We start from the raw sequence: 15,641 nt of genomic DNA, 5'->3' as shown, positions 1-15,641 counted from the left end.
CCAAAGAAGAGGGAGTCAAGCTATTCTCCAAAGTGCCCAAAGGCAGGACAAGAAGCAACAGATGAAAACTGACCAAGGAGAGAAGCAACCTAGAACTAAGGAGAAACTTCCTGACACTTAAAACAATCAGCCAGTGGAACCACCTGCCTCCAGAAGCGGTGAATGCTCCAATACTGGAAGTTTTTAAGAAGAGACTGGACAGCCATTTGTCTGAAATGGTATAGGGTTTCCTGCCTGAGCAGGGGGTTGGACTTGATGACCTCCAATGTCCCTTCCAACTTGATGATGATGATGATGATACAGCTACAATCCCGCCTTAGGCATGCAAGCAAACTAAATGTCTTTGGACCAATCCTTCTCTTAGGCCAACCCACCTTGCAGGATTGTTGTTGTGGGGAAAATTAGAGGAGGATGGAGTATTAAATAAGTTCACCACTTTGAGCTATTTCTAAAAACAATAAAGGCAGGATGCAAATCAATACATAACATTTAAAAATGAAAATAAAACTTTTATTCTCTTTTGAAAGGGGAACGCCTGTTTTCTGCCTTCCTTTCCCAACCATGGAGCAATACTGCCATCCCGTGGCCAAAGAATAGTGGTGCAGGGCACATCTTTTTCATTTCCTTTTTCTTAGCTTTTTCATGAACCCGAAAGGCCAGAGATTGGATTCACACGACCCTCCCTTCCTTGTTGACTGATTCACACGTGTTTGGTGGGGCTTGTACGGTACACTGAACTGGCTACTATCCCGTGTGGAAAGGCTAGGCTCCAGAAAAGGAATTGTGTTATTCTTTTATTAATATTTTGTTATTTCTTCTCACCAGAGCCCCTGCTTTACCTGGCTCTGAGTTTGAATTCTGTTCACGTCTTTAGCAACTTCAGCTGATTATAAAATAAACGTTTTATGTGTTAAGCTTATGAATAATAAAATGGCTTTTTAAAATATGCCCCGGGACAGCACCCCCCCCCCCAAACCTTGACTAAGGAGTGGGCTAGTGAACTTGCAGGCAGAAATTCAACTAGGGAAGGAATTCCCTGTTGAATGCAAGCCGAAGGGGAGGGACTAAGCGAGTGGGCGGAGCCAGAACGACCGCAGATGGAGCTCGTCGACTTTTTTTAAGAGATAATTTTTTTATATGTGTTACACCCGCCCATTTCAGGGGTCTGGCTCCTCCCCTTTGTCCTCCCCTATCTGCGCATGCTTGTTTGATTCTAATGCCGTTTACCTCCCTGGGTGGCAACCAATAAAAGATCATTTTGCACAACTGTGTAATATTCTTTTAATCGCTTAAAACTATTTTATTCTCCTTTTAAAGGGGTACGCGTGTTTTCCGCCTTCCTTTGCCAACCATGGAGCAATGCTGCCATCTCGTGGCGAAAGGAAAGTGGTGCACTGCCTTTAATTTTCGTTTCTTTTACATAGCTTTTTTCATGAAGTTAAAACCCCCCAGAGGTCGGATTCACACGAGCCTCCTCGCTTTGTGACTGATTCAGACGTGTTTGGGTTTTGCATGGTGCATCGAACTGGCTACTAACCCACGCGGAAGGCTGGGGTCCAGCAACGGCATTTTATTATTCTTTTATTAATAGATATTTTATTATTTCTTCTCATCAGGGCCCCTGCTTTACGTGGCTCTGAGTTCGAATCCTGCTCACATCCTTGGCAGGATCACCTGATAAAATAAACACTTTATGTGTTAAACTGATGAATAATAAAATGACTTTTTAAAATATGCCCTGGGACAGCAGCCCCCCCCCCCAAACCTTGACTAAGGAGTGAGCTAGTGAACTTGCAGGCAGAAATTCAACTAGGAAAGGAAATCCCTGTTGAATGCAAGTCGAAGGGGAGGGACTAAGCGAGTGGGCGGAGCCAGAACGACCGCGGATGGAGCTGCTCGACTATTTTAAAAAATAATTTTTTTATGTGTGTTACACCCGCCCATTTCGGGGTCTGGCTCCTCCCCTTTGTCCTCTCCTATCTGCGCATGCTTGGTTTGATTCTCAATGGAATCTCCCGCTGAATTCAACGCAATCGCATGAAGGCATTTGTGGGTTGCAACCACAATAGATCATTTTGCACAAGTGTGTGATATTCTTTTAAATGCCCAGCCTGGGCCTAGTGAGTTAAAACTTTTTATTTATTTTATTCTCTTTTGAAAGGCTTCCCGTGTTTTCCGCCTTCCTTTCCCAACCATGGAGCAATGCTGCCATCTCGTGGCCAAAGAAAAGTGGTGCAGGGCACTTCTTTTTCGTCCCTTTTAGCTTTTTCATGAGCCCGAAAGGCCAAAAGTCTTATTCACACGAGCCTCTCTTCCTTGTTGAGGATTCACACGTGTTTGGGGGGCTTGCACAGTGCACTGAACTGGCTACTATCCCGTGTGAAAGGCTACAGTCCAGCAAAGGAATTTTATTATTCTTATTCATCCAAATTTTAGCATACCGTTCCCCAAGGGGGGTCTCTGTTTTATGTGGCTCTGAATTCGAATTCTACTCACGTCCTTGGCAAGATCAGATCATTAATAAAAGCTTTATGTGTTACCTTTGTGAATAATAAAATGAGTTTTTAAAGTATGCCATGGGACAGCCCCCAAAAAACTTTGAATAAGGAGTGGGCTAGTGATCTTGCAGGCAGAAATTCAACTAGGGAAGGAAATCCCTGTTGAATGCAAGTCGAAGGGGAGGGACTAAGCGAGTGGGCGGAGCCAGAACGACCACGGATGGAGCTCCTCGACTTTTTTAAAGAATTATTTTTTGTGTGTTACACCCGCCCGTTTGGGGGCTGGCTCCGCCCCTTCGTCCTTTCCTATCTGCGCATGCCTATTTTGATTCTCACGAAGTCCATCTGCCCCCTGAATTCAATGCTATCACATCAGGACATTTGTGTGTTGCAACAAATAGAAGATTATTTTGCACAAGTGTGTAATATTCTTTTAATCAGTTTAAACTTTTATTTAATTCAGGGGTCTTCCAACTTGGCCCTCAGCCAAGGAATTCTGGAAGTTGAAGCCCACAAGTGATAAAAGGGCCAAGTTGGAAGACCCCTGAATTTTTTTTTTACTTTAAACTGGTGTTTTCCGCCTTCCTTTCCCAACCATGGAGCAATGTAGCGCCTTGAAACTCCCCCAAAACTTTGACTGTGGAGTGGGCTAGTAAACTTGCAGGAAGAAGTTCAACTAGTGTAGGAACATTTGCAAAATAAGTCCTGGAGTGGCTTCTTTTAATTCTTTCATTTCTTTGCTTTGCTGAAAGCTCAAAGCAGCCACAAAACGGGCTGCTGGGAATATAAAAGATAATTGCAGGAGCTAAAGTTTCATTTCTAATAGGGCATTGAGGATGGCAAAACAGGGAATGCTGCCCTCCTGTGGCCAGGAAAGTCCATGGCATTTTTTTTCCAAGGTACGGCAGAAAAGGACACTGGATAGTTTAGATTAGATAAAATTAATGTTATGGATGGATGGATGGATGGACAGACAAAAAGATGGTTAGATAGGAGAGATGGATATAGATAGATAGATGATAGATGAATAGACGTATAGGAGATAGATAGATAATAGGAGAGATGGATAGACGGATAGATGGATAAACAGATATGATGGATCGATGGATAGGAGATAGATAGATAGACGGATAGATAGATAATAGGAGAGAGAGAGACGGATATATAGGAGAGATAGACGGATAGATGGATAAACAGATAGACGAATCAATGGACAGACAGATAGGTGATAGACAGCTAGATAGATAAAAAGATAGTAGATAGATGATAGACGAATAGATAGATGTATAGGAGATAGATAGATAGATAGATAGATAGATAGATAGATAGATAGATAGATAGATAGATAGATAGATAATAGAGAGTGACAGGAGAGATATAGATGGATAGATGGATAAACAGATGAATCAATGGATAGACGGATAGGCAGATAGATAATAGTGACGGATAGATAGGAGAGATAGACGGATAGATGGATAGACAGATAGGCGATAGATAAGAGAGATAGATAGATAGATAATAGGAGAGATGGATAGATAGACGGATAGATGGATAAACAGATATGATGGATCGATGGATAGGAGATAGATAGACGGAAAGATAGATAGATAGATAGATAATAGGAGAGAGAGACGGATAGATATGAGAGATAGACGGATAGATGGATAAACAGATAGATGAATCAATGGACAGACGGATAGGCGATAGACAGCTAGATAGATAAAAAGATAGTAAGATGATAGACGAATAGATAGATGTATAGGAGATAGATAGATAGATAGATAGATAGATAGATAGATAGATAGATAGATAGATAGATAATAGTGACAGACAGGAGAGATATAGATGGATAGATGGATAAACAGATAGATGAATCAATGGATAGACGGATAGGCAGATAGATAGATAATAGAGTGACGGATAGATAGGAGAGATAGACAGATAGATGGATAGACAGATAGGCGATAGATAATAGATAGATAGATAGATAGATAGGAGATGGATAGACACGGATAGATGGATGGATGGATAGATGGATAGATAGACGAATAGATAGACGTATAGTAAATAGATAGGAGAGATAGATAGACGGACCGATGGATAGACGGATAGGCAATAGAAAAATAAATAAGATAGATAATAGAGTGACGGATAGATAGGAGAGATAGACGGATAGATGGATAGACAGATAGGCGATAGATAAGAGATAGATAGATAAGAGATGGATAGACACGGATAGATGGATGGATGGATGGATGGATGGACAGACAAAAAGATGGTTAGATAGGAGAGATGGATATAGATAGATGATAGATGAATAGACGTATAGGAGATAGATAATAGGAGAGAGAGATGGATAGACGGATAGATGGATAAACAGATATGATGGATCGATGGATAGGAGATAGATAGACGGATAGATAGATAATAGGAGAGAGAGAGACGGATAGATAGGAGAGATAGACGGATAGATGGATAAACAGATAGACGAATCAATGGACAGACGGATAGGTGATAGACTAGATAGATAGATAAACAGATAGTAGATAGATGATAGACGAATAGATAGATGTATAGGAGATAGATAGATAGATAGATAGATAGATAGATAGATAGATAGATAATAGAGAGTGACAGATAGGAGAGATATAGATGGATAGATGGATAAACAGATAGATGAATCAATGGATAGATGGATAGGCAGATAGATAATAGTGACGGATAGATAGGAGGGATAGATGGATAGACAGATAGGCGATAGATAAGAGAGATAGATAATAGGAGAGATGGATAGATAGATGGATAGATGGATAAACAGATATGATGGATCGATGGATAGGAGATAGACGGATAGATAGATAATAGGAGAGAGAGACGGATAGATATGAGAGATAGACGGATAGATGGATAAACAGATAGATGAATCAATGGACAGACGGATAGGCGATAGACAGCTAGATAGATAAAAAGATAGTAGATAGATGATAGACGAATAGATAGATGTATAGGAGATAGATAGATAGATAGATAGATAGATAGATAGATAGATAGATAGATAGATAGATAGATAGATAGATAATAGTGACAGATAGGAGAGATATAGATGGATAGATGGATAAACAGATAGATGAATCAATGGATAGACGGATAGGCAGATAGATAATAGAGTGACGGATAGATAGGAGAGATAGACAGATAGATGGATAGACAGATAGGCGATAGATAAGATATAGATAAGAGATGGATAGACACGGATAGATGGATGGATAGATAGATAGATAGACGTATAGTAAATAGATAGATAATAGGAGAGAGAGATGGATAGATAGGAGAGATAGATAGACGGACCGATGGATAGACGGATAGGCAATAGATAAATAAATAAGATAGATAGATAGATAGATAGATAGATAGATAGATAGATAGATAGATAGATAGGTAGGTAGGTAGAGATAGGTACGTAGGTAGATAGGTAGATACATACGTAGATAGGTAGGTAGGTAGGTAGATGGGTAGATAGATAGATAGATAGATAGATAGATAGATAGATAGATAGATAGATAGATAGATAGGTAGGTAGAGATTGAAACATTTTATGAAAATGAAAAGTGAAAAAAGAATTTCATGGGAGGCTTATTTTGATAGGAGAGGACATTTCTGAATACACCACCAAACCTCAAATCCTCGCAAAAGAAGATCCTCAGTGACTTTGGCAAAGAGCAGGAGCGCACGGTGCCCAACAGGTCCAAGCTGCTGACTCAGGATCACAAATATAGTCAAGCAAGCCTTGGAAGTAGTAGTTTCAAATACTTTTGTGTTTTTTTAACACAATAAGTGTCACATCTTCCAAGCATAGCCCAGCTGCAGCAGTTTGTACAATTCAAATCATAATACAGTTCTAAAGACACAATACATAAAAGCATCATCCAATATTTTAAGGATGATAAAAAGTCACATAATCACAAAAATTGCAAAAAGCAACCATACAATACCATGATGGGTTAAGTGGTTCGGTAATTTAAAATGACATTTTTGATTTAAAAAAAAGGTGAGGTGTAAAAGTTGACATCGAAAGTAAATACAACTTCAGTGTTCAAATAAATGAATATCACAACAAGTTTCTCTTGGTGAAGAGATGGTGATAAGAAAGGATACATAAAAACAGGCAAAAGACAAAATACTTTGTCTACCATAAGCATCACAACTATTTAACAATAGTAAATCAGGAGTAAAACTCAGTTGTATTACAAAAAATACACGTCAAACAGAATGTTACCAAGCGGGAATCCCATTTAGAGATATTTCAGGAACAAAAAGACAAATGTGTGCGACAAAAGAAATCAAAATTCTTGAGATGATCGCCACATACTGTGTGTCATGATTAACACTGATCAGTCAAAATATAACTTACACATTTTAAACAACAGCAGAGGATAAAATTATTCCAAATAGAAATCCTTTATCAATCACTGGCCACACCAGACATTAAAAAGGGCCGTTGAGATGCTTTCTGGTTCTAAGAACCAACATCGTGCCTAAGTTAAGCCAGGCGAGAAATCTCCTCTGGGTTTCAATGGCCACATCTGGAATTTAAAAGGGTCACACAGATTTATTTTCCAGTTCCAGCACATAATGTCTCACCCTAGTAAAAAACTAGTTATTAATTGATTGAGATGGCAATACCTGGTATTAAAGTGCATCACCAGGTTTACTTTTGGCTCCAAGAGATCTGGCTGCAGCTGACATTATTTCTCAGGGTATGAAGTTGGGAGGGAGGCGATCCAAAAGGATTCCCTTCCAGGTTGAGACTCAGCTGGGGCACTGGAGGAGGCTGGTAGTTGAGCGCTGTTGACTCCTCCCGTGTGACTCGCCCCGGCTGCTCACTCAGGGACTGAAAGGGTCCCCCTCCCAGGGTGGGGCTCACAGAGTGTGCGCTCAGAGATGGAAGGAACCTGGGTGCTGACTGGCGGCCTATTCAGTCAGGGTGAGTTGCACAGAGTGGTAACTCAGGGGCCGGAAGACCCCCGTCAGGAGTGCCTCGGCATCACCTCTGTGAGTCAGGGTGGCCTCAGCAGCAGGGCAGCCTTTCGCCCAAGAAATGCACCCCACCAACTCAACCGTGCTCGCGCCACAGGGGTTCTCCTCCAGTACGAGGGTCAGGTGGGGATCCTCAGCGACCGGGAGAGGCTTCCAGCGGGGGGGGGGCTGCAGTCTCCCCCAGTGGGATTCGCCCTGGCTGCTCCCTTAGGGACCGAAGGGTGACCCGGGGCGACCCCGGAGAGTCTTCCAGTGGGAGCTTCACAGAGCGTCTGTTCAAGGACCGAAGGAGCCTGGGGGCGACTGGCCACCTTCTCCTTTGGGGTGAGGGTCACAGAGTGGTGACTCAGGGACTGAAAGGCCCCCATCAGGAAGGGAATGGGAGGGTTAGGCCTGGACCCTTGGCCACGCCTCCTTCGCCCCCTGCCACTCGCCTCAGCCCACCTACAGCCCGCTTTCCTCCTCCGCTGCCCTCCCCCAGCCATTCCCCAGGGCCAATGGGCCCTCGGCCCTCTGCCCGTCGCCCTTCAGTCCAGCCACCCACCAGCCCCCTTTTGTCCTGGGTCTTTGGCTGTGGGGGAAGAAGAGCCCCCAGCCCATCGGGTGGCAGGCAGGAGCCACGGGGCTGCGGGGCCAGTGCGTGATGGGCAATCCCAGGGGATGGGGGGGACAGCTGGGATGCAAGAATCACCAGAATCGGAAGGAGGAGGAGTGGCAGCAGGAGTAACAGCCACCGGTGCCACGGGGGGGGGGAGTCAGGCAAGAGTAAGTTGGGGGGACGAGGGAGGGAGGGGGGGCGCCACAAGGGAGCTTCACAAAGACAGCTTAACTCGCAACTCAGACGGAAGAGGAGGAGCAAGGCCGGAGCAGCTTCTGCCATTGCCAGGGGGGCTGGGGGGGGCGCACAGGCAAACAGCAAGGCCTCCCTTCCCTCCCACGACGGCACACGCACTCCCAACATCCCCAGCCCTTGCCATTTGCCCTCCCTTCCCTCCCACGACGGCGCACGCACTCCCATCATCCCCAGCCCTTCCCATTTGCCCTCCCTTCCCTCCCACGACGGCGCACGCACTCCCATCATCCCCAGCCCTTCCCATTTGCCCTCCCTTCCCTCCCACGACGGCGCACGCAGTCCCATCATCCCCAGCCCTTGCCATTTGCCCTCCCTTCCCTCCCACGACGGCGCACGCACTCCCATCATCCCCAGCCCTTGCCATTTGCCCTCCCTTCCCTCCCACGACGGCGCACGCACTCCCATCATCCCCAGCCCTTGCCATTTGCCCTCCCTTCCCTCCCACGACGGCGCACGCAGTCCCATCATGCCCAGCCCTTGCCATTTGCCCTCCCTTCCCTCCCACGACGGCGCACGCAGTCCCATCAGCCCCAGCCCTTGCCATTTGCCCTCCCTTCCCTCCCACGACGGCGCACGCAGTCCCATCAGCCCCAGCCCTTGCCATTCCCTGCCCTCCCTTCCCTCCCACGACGGCGCACGCAGTCCCATCATCCCCAGCCCTTGCCATTTGCCCTCCCTTCCCTCCCACGACGGCGCACGCACTCCCATCATCCCCAGCCCTTGCCATTTGCCCTCCCTTCCCTCCCACGACGGCGCACGCAGTCCCATCATCCCCAGCCCTTGCCATTTGCCCTCCCTTCCCTCCCACGACGGCGCACGCAGTCCCATCAGCCCCAGCCCTTGCCATTTCCCAGCGCTTCCCTTGCTGTTTGCCTGTGCGTCCCCCCCAGCCCACCCCTGGCAATGGCAGAAGCTGCTCCGGCCTTGCTCCTCTCTTTCGTTTGAGTTGCGAGTCAAGCTGTCTTTGTGAAGCTCCCTTGTGGTGCCCCCCCTCCCTCCTTCGTCCCCCCAACATACTCTTGCCTGACTGCCCCCCCCCGTGACACCGGGGCTGTTACTCCTGCTGCCACTCCTCCTCCTTCCGAGTCTGGTGATTCTTGCATCCCAGCTGCCCCCCCCAGCCCCTGGGATTGCCCGTTACGCACTGCCCCCGCAGCCCCGTGGCTCCTGCCTGCCACCCGATGTGCTGGGGGCTCTTCTTCCCCCACAGCCAAAGACCCAGGACAAAAGGGGGCTGGTGGGTGGGTGGCCGGACTGAAGGGTGATGGGCAGAGGGCCGAGAGTCCATTGGCCCTGGAGAATGGCTGGGGGAGGGCAGCGGAGGAGGAAAGCGGGCTGTAGGTGGGCTGAGGCGAGTGGCAGGGGGCAGAGGAGGCGTGACCAAGGGTCCAGGCCTAAAGATGGGGGTCGGCCCAGATGGAATCAGAAATAGTGCATCTCTTTTGTCTCCTTGGTTTCACTGACTGCACTGATCATGATCATCATTGGCCAGTGAGGGAAGCGATCCAAAAGGATTCCCTTCCAGTTTGAGACTCAGTTGGGGAGCCTCAGGGACTGGGACAGGCTTCCAGCCGAGGGCTGTTGACGCCTCCAGTGTGATTCGCCCTCGCTGCTCACTCAGGGACTGAAAGGGTCACCCAGGGCGACCCGGAGAGACTTCAAGTGTGCGTCTCACAGAGTATCTGCTCATGGACTGAGTGAGTCTGGGAGACGATAATTATCCACATCCGTTCAGTGTGGGTGTCACACAGGGGAAGCTCAGGGACTGAAAGACCCCTAAAAATGAGTCATCACCCTTATTTACAGGATGGGTTGGCATGTGGAATGCTTGTGTGGCCCTTCTCAAGTTCTAAGGAGTACAGCTATGGCTAACATTACACCAGGTCAGAGTACTAAGTACTGTTTTAACAATCAGTGGCCAAGCCTAGCAATAGAAAGGGCCGTAGACATTTTCTTTTGGGTTTTAAAAACCATTTCCAGGTCTAAGAGTAAGGAGGCAAGAAAAGTATGGAATCTTATGTACATCATGGAACACACCTAGAATGGGCTAAAAATACAACAGGCAAGAAAACGAGAATCTCTATTGTGTATCAACGGCCACAGAGAGGATTAAAATGTGTAGTGTGGTGTGTTCATGAAAGTGACTAACATTTTCAGCGATTGTTCTAAAGGTCAGTTTTGACATACACGGTGAAGTAGCATTCTTCATGGAGATCATGTACATTCTTGCCTTCCATTCCTTCTTCCTCCATTTTCACCAACAACACTGCAGGCTGACGACGGTGTCTTCTGTCTTCTAAGATGGTGTAGTACATGCCTTTGAAATTAAAAAAAAATGAACATTACTTCAGCTGCCACTGAGGTTTTACCCCTAAGAATGCAAAATACACAATGGTTACTATTACCACAGATGCAGGTGTTACCCTTACTTCCCTAGGAAGAATGGACCATCAGTTAGTGGGAGATCATTCCACCTCACTCCATATCCTAAAGCTTTGGAGAATACAAGACTCAACTTACCTCACAGCGAAGGAGGCGCCATCACAGCCAAAGGCTAATTGAGCTTGAACTGGAGACATTTTCTTGCTGTCTTGTTTCTTCTTTTTTCTTTCTTCGCTTTTGTTTCTTCCTCCGCCGTGTCTCTTCTGAGGAACATTTGGCAACAGGCGTGCAAATGTTCCTCCCCTCAATCTCAGGGACTCTAAAGCTATAAATTCTTTTCTAGATCAACGGCCACACCTAGCATTAAAAAGGGCTGTTGAGGCTTTCTTTCTGGTTCTAAGAACCATCGCCATGGCTAGAATTATGCCAGGCAAGAAAGATATAATATCAATTATCCATCAATGGCCACACTTAGAATTAAAAAGGTCCATTGAGAGGTTTCCTTTCTGGTTCTAAGAACCATTACCATGGCTAGAATTATGCCAGGCAGAAAACTATAAAATCTATTATCCATCAATGGACACATTTAGAATTAAAAAGGTCCATTGAAACTTTTTTTCTGGTTCTAAGAACCATCGCCATGGCTAAAATTATGCCAGGCAGAAAACTATAAAATCTATTATCAATCAATGGCCACACCTAGAATTAAAAGGTCCATTGAAACTTTCTTTCTGATTCTAAGAACCGTTGCCAGGGCTTAATTTACGCCAGGCAAGAAAGATATAAAATCAATTATCTACAAGATCATATTCATTCTTGATTTCCATTCCTTCTTCTTGTACTTTTACCATCAAAGCTGAGTCTTCTGTCTTCTAAGATGCTGTAGTACATGCCTTTGAAATAAAAAAAAAAATCAACGTTACTTCATCTGCCACTGAGGTTTTACACCTAAGAAGGCACAATACACTGTGGTTACTATTACCTCAGATGCAGGTGTTACCCCTACTTACCTAGGAAGAATGGACCATCTAATAGTGGAAAACCACCCCCCCCCTCCGCTGCCCATATCCTAAAGCTTTGGAGAATACAAGACTAAACTTACCTCACCGTGTAGGAGGCGCCATCACAGCCAAAGGCTACTAGGGCTTGAGCTGCAGACATTTTCTTGCTGTCTTGGTTCTTCTTTTTTCTTTCTTCGCCTTTGTTTCTTCCTCCGCCGTGTCTCTTCTGAGGAACATTTGGCAACAGGTGTGCAAATGTTCCTCCCCTCAATCTCAGGGACTCTAAAGCTATAAATTCTTTTCTAGATCAACGGCCACACCTAGCATTAAAAAGGGCCGTTGAGGCTTTCTTTCTGGTTCTAAGAACCATCGCCATGGCTAGAATTATGCCAGGCAAGAAAGATATAAAATGTATTATCGATCAATGGCCACACTTGGAATTAAAAAGGTCCATTGAGAGGTTTCCTTTCTGGTTCTAAGAACCATCTCCATGGCTAAAATTACGCTAGGCAGAAAACTATAAAATCTATTATTGATCAACAGCCATGCCTAGCATTAAAAAAAGCTGTTGAGGTTTTCTTTCTGGTTCTAAGAACCATCACCATGGCTAAATTTACACCAGGCAGAAAACTATAAAATCTATTATCAATCAATGGCCACACCTAGAATTAAAAGGTCCATTGAAACTTTCTTTCTGATTCTAAGAACCGTTGCCAGGGCTTAATTTACGCCAGGCAAGAAAGATATAAAATCAATTATCTACAAGATCATATTCTTTCTTGATTTCCATTCCTTCTTCTTGTACTTTTACCATCAAAGCTGAGTCTTCTGTCTTCTAAGATGCTGTAGTACACGCCTTTGAAATTAAAAAAAAAATGAACATTACTTCAACTGCCACTGAGGTTTTACACCTAAGAATGCAGAATACACAATGGTTACTATTACCACAGATGCAGGTGTTACCCTTACTTCCCTAGGAAGAATGGACCATCAGTTAGTGGGAGATCATTCCACCTCACTCCATATCCTAAAGCTTTGGAGAATACAAGACTCAACTGACCTCACAGCGTAGGAGGCGCCATCACAGCCAAAGGCTAATAGGGCTTGAACTGCAGACATTTTCTTGCTGTCTTGTTTCTTCTTTTTTCTTTCTTCGCTTTTGTTTCTTCCTCTGCTGTGTCTCTTCTGAGGAACATTTGGCAACAGGCGTGCAAATGTTCCTCCCCTCAATCTCAGGGACTCTAAAGCTATAAATTCTTATCTAGATCAATGGCCACACCTAGCATTAAAAAGGGCCGTTGAGGCTTTCTTTCTGGTTCTAAGTACCATCGCCATGGCTTGAATTACGCCAGACAAGAAAGTTATAAAATCTATTATCAATCAATGGCCACACTTAGAATTAAAAAGGTCCATTGAGAGGTTTCCTTTCTGGTTCTAAGAACCATCACTATGGATAGAATTACGCCAGGCAGAAAACTATAAAATCTATTATCCATCAATGGCCACACTTAGAATTAAAAAGGTCCATTGAAAGTTTCTTTTTGGTTCTAAGAACCATCGCCATGGCTAAAATTACGCCAGGCAGAAAACTATAAAATCTATTATTGATCAACAGCCATGCCTAGCATTAAAAAAGGCTGTTGAGATTTCCTTTCTGGTTCTAAGAACCATCGCCATGGCTAAAATTATGCCAGGCAGAAAACTATAAAATCTATTATTGATCAACAGCCATGCCTAGCATTAAAAAAGGCTGTTGAGATTTCCTTTCTAGTTCTAAGAACCGTTGCCAGGGCTTAATTTATGCCAGGCAAGAAAAATATAAAATCTGTTATCTACAAGATCATATTCATTCTTGATTTCCATTCCTTCTTCTTTTACTTTTACCATCAAAGCTGAGTCTTCTGTCTTCTAAGATGCTGTAGTACATGCCTTTGAAATTTAAAAAAAAAAACAATGTTACTTCAGCTGCCACTGGAGTTTTACTCCTATGAATGCACAATACACTGTGGTTACTATTACCTCACACACAGGTGTTGCCCCTACTTACCTAGGAAGAATGGCCCATCAAATAGTGGAAAACCAAACCAGCCCCCCGCCCATATCCTAAAGCTTTGGAGAATACAAGACTCAACTTACCTCACAGCGAAGGAGGCGCCATCACAGCCAAAGGCTAATTGAGCTTGAACTGGAGACATTTTCTTGCTGTCTTGGTTCTTCTTTTTTCTTTCTTCGCCTTTGTTTCTTCCTCCGCCGTGTCTCTTCTGAGGAACATTTGGCAACAGGCATGCAAATGTTCCTCCCCTCAATCTCAGGCACTTTAAAGCTATAAATTCTTTTCTAGATCAACGGCCACACCTAGCATTAAAAAGGGCCGTTGAGGCTTTCTTTCTGGTTCTAAGAACCATCGCCATGGCTAGAATTATGCCAGGCAAGAAAGATATAATATCAATTATCCATCAATGGCCACACTTAGAATTAAAAACGTCCATTGAGAGGTTTCCTTTCTGGTTCTAAGAACCATCGCCATGGCTAGAATTATGCCAGGCAGAAATCTATGATTGATCAACAGCCGTGCCTAGCATTAAAAAAGGCTGCTGAGATTTCTTTTCTGGTTCCAAGAAGTGTCGCCAGGGTTTAATTTATGGCAGGAAAGAACGATATAAAATCTATGATAGATCAACAGCCATGCCTAGCATTGAAAAAGGCTGTTGAAGGTTCTTTTCTGGTTCTAAGAACCATTGCCATGGCTATATTTACAAGCAAGCAAAAATGGTATTAAATCTGTTATCTACAGCTCAGTTGTGAATGACTTGGTGAAGTAGTATTCTTAATGGAGAACCATATTCATTCTTGCTTTCCATTCCTTCTTCTTGTTCTTTTACCATCAACACTGAGTCTTCTGTCTTCTAAGATGGTGTAGTAGACGCCTTTGAGATAAAAAAAAAAATACCGATGTTACATCAGCTGCCACTGGAGTTTTACTCGTAAGAATGCACAATACACAATGGTTACTATTAGCTCAGATGCAGGTCTTACCATTCCTTATCTAGGCATAATGCAGAGGTTCCCAACCTTTTGGGCACCAAGGACCAGTGCCATGGAGAAAGGTTTTCCGTGGACCAGAGGGGGTGTGGTTTTGAATACTGCCTGCATCCTAAGGATGGAGTTTTGCTTGTTTGTGTGGCCCACTTGCTGGCATGCAGCGAACCGATGCTGGTTCACCGACCGGGGGTTGGGGACCCCTGGCATAATGGATCATCTGCCTCCCTCCATACCCTAACACTTTGAAGAATACAACACTCAACTAAATTTACCTCACAGTGTAGGAGGCGCCATCACAGCCAAAGGCTAATAGGGCTTGAGCTGGAGACATTTTCTTGCTGTCTTGGGTCTTCTTTCTTTCTTCTTCTTTCTCTTTGGTTTCTTCCTCTGCCGTGCCCAGCATGCATCGTCTTTTTCGAGGAACATTTGGCACTTGTTTCTCCGCTCAATCTGCAAAGCTAGGAAACTCTAAAATCTTTTATAGATTAACGGCCACACCTAGCATTAGAAAGGGGCCGTTGAGGTTTCCTTTCTGGTTCTAAGAACCATTGCCATGGCTAAAATAATGCCAGGCAGAAAACTATAAAATCTATAATTAATTACCGGCCACGTTGGTCATTTAAATGGGCCGTTGAGGTTTCCTTTCTGGTTCTAAGAACCATTGCCATGGCTAAAATAATGCCAGGCAGAAAACTATAAAATCTATAATTAATTACTGGCCACGTTGATCATTTAAATGGGCCGTTGAGGTTTCCTTTCTGGTTGTAAAAACTATTGCCATGGCTAAAATTATGCTAGGGAAGAAAGGTATGAAATCTATAATTAATT

The sequence above is a fragment of the Crotalus tigris genome, unplaced genomic scaffold (assembly GCF_016545835.1).
Source record: "Crotalus tigris isolate CLP2741 ecotype Arizona unplaced genomic scaffold, ASM1654583v1 scf7180000019692.1526454, whole genome shotgun sequence".
Taxonomy (NCBI): domain Eukaryota; kingdom Metazoa; phylum Chordata; class Lepidosauria; order Squamata; family Viperidae; genus Crotalus; species Crotalus tigris.
Note: the sequence above shows the minus strand (reverse complement) of the source record.